Raw genomic sequence first — 5,569 nt, 5'->3', positions numbered from 1 at the left:
ATGGTGAAGCAAGGATTCAAACCAGGTCTGTGTGGCTCCCAGGTTTTCTTACCACTTTGCTTCCCTACCTCCTTCTTCAGTGGGGCATGAGATTTTCACCAAAGCATCCGAAACCAGCCCAGCCCTGAAGCATACCCCTCACTCAGGTATTTCACTCTCAGCAGCCACAACGCAAGGCAAAAGGGAGCAGGAACAACTTCAAGGGAAAAGATGAACAGGAAGCTAAAGCAAAGGATGCTACAAGAAAGCTAAGATGGCGCCTGAGGGCCTCGAAGGCTTCTCTGGCAGGTCCTGAGCTGACTCTGGCTTGGCTTCATCTTGTCCATCAGAATGTTGGACTCTGTGGGAAGTAGAGTGAGGGGCACTCTGGGCACAGGAGGGCCACGCAGAGACTGGCAGAAAGTCTGCCAGAGCCCAGTTCCTCTGAATGTGTTCAAGCCACTTGGCCCAGACACTCATCCCAGGGAAGTGGGAGCATGCAAACAAGGCTCAAAACAGAGGTGGGGGTCTCACAAGAGTCCTGGCAGGATCTTGGCAAGCGGTAGGGGGGTCTGGGAAGCCTCCAACAGGCCACGCAGCCCTCTCTTCCAGAAAGAGGTCTGAGGTGGATTTTGCAAACCATAGAGGAACCAATATGCTGCCTGAGAGAAATTCTGTGGAGATTATAAAGCAAGAGAGGTGGGCATTTGTGCAGGATGCTGAGAGATCAGCAACAGTGTGTGTTCAGTAATAAAGTCCTGTCAGGCAAGGCTCGTCTCCTATGTTGACAGGGTCACCATGCAGTAGGGGAGGGAAATGGGGTTTGCCCACAGTGCTGATCTTGAGCAAAACATCTGTCAAGCTCTTCATGAAATTGTGTGTACAACTGGAGAAAGGAAGCTTTGAGGTGGGGGAATTAGCCAGACATGTGGCTGGCTACACAGCCATTTTCGAAAGGCATTTACTGATGGGTCAAGATAAGTGACCTCTTGTATGGAAGTAGGATGCTGCAGGTCTCCAATCTATGTCACCCCATTCAATATTTTATCAGTCCTTTGGATCGATACACAGGATGCTTTTGAAGCCAGGAGCAATAGCAGATATATTAGATGCCAGAAACGGTATCTGAAATCTCTCAATCAGCTAGAGAGACAGACTGAACTTTTAACAAACAAAAATAAATTAGAGAAAAATGTACAGTCCCAAATAAAATACCAGCAAGTTACAGCACTGTTATATGATGAACTCATCTATTAAAGTTTTAACCACCAGGAACTCTGAACGTGACTATTATTTGGAAATAGGATTATTACAGATGTAAATAGATAAAGTCATACTGGAGGAAAATAGGCCTCTAAGCCAGAAATACAGGTATGGTCCAAGTGAACCAGCCCTAGTACTGCCCCCCACAAAAAAAGCAACTGAGTCAAAACTGAAGTAACAGAAAGTAAAGTACCTAGAATACGAAGGTATGCTGACTAGACCTCATCAGCAGGGCCACATTTGATCTTGGAAACCACAATCTGAGACAAGTACAATGATCTCAGAGATCTGAAATGAGAAGACAAACCAGAAGAAGACTAACAAAAGTGGGCCCAAGAGGCAGGTGGGATCTTAGGAAGGGATTGGGTATTTGCTAGCAGCAGATGAAGAAATGGAGTTAGGAGGAAAAAGAAACAGAGTGTTGGGAAGTGGTGGCACCTTTCAGAGGTGGATCTAGTAGAAGGATTTTAGGTCATTGGGGTATGTCCTTGTAGGGGGAATTGTAGGATCTTGGTCTTTTGATCTTCTTTCTTCTCTTATGATAATGAAATAGAATGGTTTTGCCATGTACTGCTGCCATGATGTACTAACTTTCTAGAGTCCCAGGAGCTGTGGGCCCAACCAAACATAGGCTAAAACCTCCAAAACAGACACTTTCTCTTTTGATTTTTTTTCACAGCCATTTGTTAGGGTAGTGAGAAACTGACTACTTCATATCTTCCTACTATAAAATTATTCTCCTTCATCTTACAGTTTTGAAAAAAACATACCAGAATGGGAAAGAAATTTGTATAAAATCCACAATTTAAAAAAATTGCCAGGTGCTAGTGGCTCATGCCTATAATTCTCAGGAGGCTTGGATCTGAGGATTACGATTCAAAGCCAGCATGAGCAGGAAAGTCCATGAGGCTCATCCCTAATTAAGCACGAAAAAAGCCAGAAATGAAGATATGGCTCAAGTGGTAGAGTGCTAGCTTTTAACAAAAACTCAGGAATACACACACACACACACACACACACACACACACACACACACACGCACAGAGAGAGAGGGGGTGCCAGCCAGTTCTCAAAAGAAGTTTTCTCAACTAAAACTCATCAGGTTCATCAGGGGGATTCTCAGTTTTCCAGCTTCCAATATTTTTCCACTCTGGGGTTCTGATGTTTCCACAGTCAGCTACCATGACATGCCTCCAGTTGTTCTCTCTAAGGAGAGTAGCTCCTCCCACCAAACCCTTTGTTGGCTGAGTTTTTCTTTTGCTACTTACTGTCCACTGACCACCCTTGACTTGGTCAGGATCTCCTCTAAAATCCTTGTCCAGAAATGAGCACAGAATGACCTAGGAAAATCCATCCTGGGTCCTGTATTTTCCTAAGTAACATTAAAGTGGTGTTTTGTGCAACTCTTTCGCCTGTGCACAGTTAAACCCCTCAGATCGTTTTCTCAGGATCTCAGCCAAGTCAGGCCTGCCCGGGTCCCCAATGCCCTCAAGCACCTGACTAATTAATTTCTGCAATCTAAATGCAACTTCCCTTCTGCTCCTGGTAAATTTCATCTCAGCTTAAACCCAGCATTCCAGTCTATTGAGATCATTTTGGAACTTTTATTTATAGGAACTGCCCATCATAACCTTGTCATCAATAAATTTGATAAGCTCACTTACTCCGATTTCATTCAAGGCATAGAAAAATGTGTGAAGCTTCCTTTTCCAGAAGCCTACCTTCCCCAATCATCTTTGCCTTGGGGAACCCTAATCATATGATCACACTTCCCCAAATCAGACTTTCTACATCTGAGGAAGATCTCTGGGCATGTCATCTCTTTGTTCTCTTTTATCAGTGCATTCTGTCATATTACCCAGTTCTTAGATACAGTCAAAATCAAACCAGAAGGGCAGTTTGGGTTACCATTTCTCAACCATTTTAGCAATGAAATATTACAAATGCAAGAATGCAAGAACATATCCAAGCCTGCACTTTAAGCAATACTTGACTATAGCATGTCTACCTGACAGCTTTATAATCCATTCTGGTAAGGTAGCTTCCAAATATTCTGACCTACCTGGGAAGCTGTAATAGAGGTATGTCATAATTTGGACCTGCTTAGTTGCAAGATATGCTGGGATCTTGGCAATTGGTGAGTGAGAATAAAAGAAATAGGTTATTTGGAAAAGAGGTCATGGACATAAGCACGAGAGCAAAAAGGACAAGAAAGTAGTCATACCTGTAATCTTAGCACCTGGGAGGTTGAGGTAAAAGGATTATGGTTTCTAGGTCATACTGGGCTTTATAACGAGATCTATATCAAAAGCAAACCCATCTCAAAAGTAAAAGACCAATCTAGGCATGGCAAGTCTCATCTCACTCAATCCCAAAGATTGGGAAAATTATTAAGGCCAGTCTGAACAAAAAGTTAGTAAGAACCTCATCTTAACCAATCAGCCGGACACGGTGGGTGTGAGCTGAAGGCCATAGGTAGGTAGGAAGATTGTGGTCCTGGCTACTGGCTGCAGAGAGAGAGAGACAGAGAGACAGAGAGACAGAGAGACAGAGAGAGACAGAGACGGAGAGAGACAGAGAGAGACAGAGAGAGACAGAGACAGAGACGGAGAGAGACAGAGACGGAGAGAGACGGAGAGGGAGAGGGAGAGAGGGAGGGAGAGACAGAGAGAGAGACAGAGAGACAGAGAGAGACGGAGAGGGAGAGGGAGAGGGAGAGAGGGAGAGAGAGACAGAGACAGAGACAGAGAGACAGAGACAGAGAGAGGGAGGGAGGGAGGGAGGGAGAGAGGGAGAGAGAGAGGGAGAGAGGAAGAGAGGGAGAGAGGGAGAGAGGGAGAGAGGGGAGAGAGGGAGAGGCGGAGAGAGGAGAGAGAGAGAGGGAGAGGGAGAGAAGGAGAGAGGGAGAGAGGAGAGAGGGGGGGGGAGAGAGGGGAGAGAGAGACAGCGACAGAGAGAGAGACAGAGACACAGAGAGAGACAGAGAGAGAGAAGAGAGAGACAGAGACACAGAGAGATGGAGATGGAGAGGGAGAGAGAGGGAGGGGAGGGAGAGAGGAGAGAGAGGGAGAGAGAGAGAGGGAGAGAGGGGAGAGAGAGAGGGAGACAGCAAGAGAGGGAGAGAGGGGAGAGAGAGGGAAAGAGAGAGAGAGAGGGAGAGAGAGAGGGAGACAGTGAGAGAGGGAAAGAGGGGAGAGAGAGGGAGAGAGAGAGGGAGACAGCAAGAGAGGGAGAGAGGGGAGAGAGAGGGAGAGAGGGGAGAGAGAGGGAAAGAGAGAGAGGGAGAGAGAGAGGGAGACAGAGAGAGGGAGAGAGAGAGCAAGGGAGAGAGAGAGCAAGGGAGGGGGGAGAGAGAGAGGGGAGAGACCCTATCATGGGGTTGAGGGTGTTCCTCAAGTGGCAGAAAATTTAACTAGCAAAACCCCAGTAAAACACACACACACACACACACACACACACACACACACACACACACACACAGACAATGGTAAAGAACATCCCTCTTCGCTCTTCTGCCATTTGCATGTGAGAACTAACACTGTTCTACTGGAGAAAGGCACAACATAGGTCCATGAGATATCAACAGAACATTTGTGAGCAACCTCTTGACACCACAAGCCAGGAATTGCCCAAGAGAATGGAAAAACACATATTGCAGTAGTTAAGTGTATAGGCCTTGGGTTAAACTTTAGTTCTACTTCTTATTAGCTATGTGAACTTGGGCACATTGTTTTATCTTTTAAGTTTTTTATTTCCTTGTGGGAAAAGTAGAGATAAAATAATACATGGGGGCCGGGAGTTTGGCCTAGTGGTAGAGTGCTTGCCTAGCATGCACGAAGACCCAGGTTCAATTCCTCGGTACCACATACATAGAAAAAAGCTGGAAGTGGTGCTGAGGCTCAAGTGGTAGAGCTCTAGCCTTGAGAAAGTCCAAGGACAGTGCTCAGGCCCTGAGCTCAAGCCCAGGACTGGCAAAAAAAAAAAAATAATTCATGAACATTCAAAGAAATAATGCATATAGAAATTTAGCACCCTGCCTGGTAACAGGAACAGCATAGTAAACAATAGCTGATATAAGAACAGCTTCAAGGCACTAAATACCAATCATCAAGGATTGAGGTAAAAACAGAAAAGGGCTGAAAGGGAAAGAAAGAATTAAGCAGGCTGGAGTCAAGGACAGGTGAGGCTAAGAGTTCATCTGAAGACCAAGGAAGCATAATGCAGAACTGACTTGTAGGTGAGCCTGAGAATGAAGTTAACAAAAAGATAAAGGAGAACAATGAAAGGGGCGGCATTGATCAAGATGCATTGTACTTGAAACATGACT

This window comes from Megascapheus bottae, chromosome 1, assembly GCF_031878675.1.
Source record: "Megascapheus bottae isolate mThoBot1 chromosome 1, mThoBot2.hap1, whole genome shotgun sequence".
Lineage (NCBI taxonomy): Eukaryota > Metazoa > Chordata > Mammalia > Rodentia > Geomyidae > Megascapheus > Megascapheus bottae.
This window is presented reverse-complemented; position numbering follows the sequence as displayed.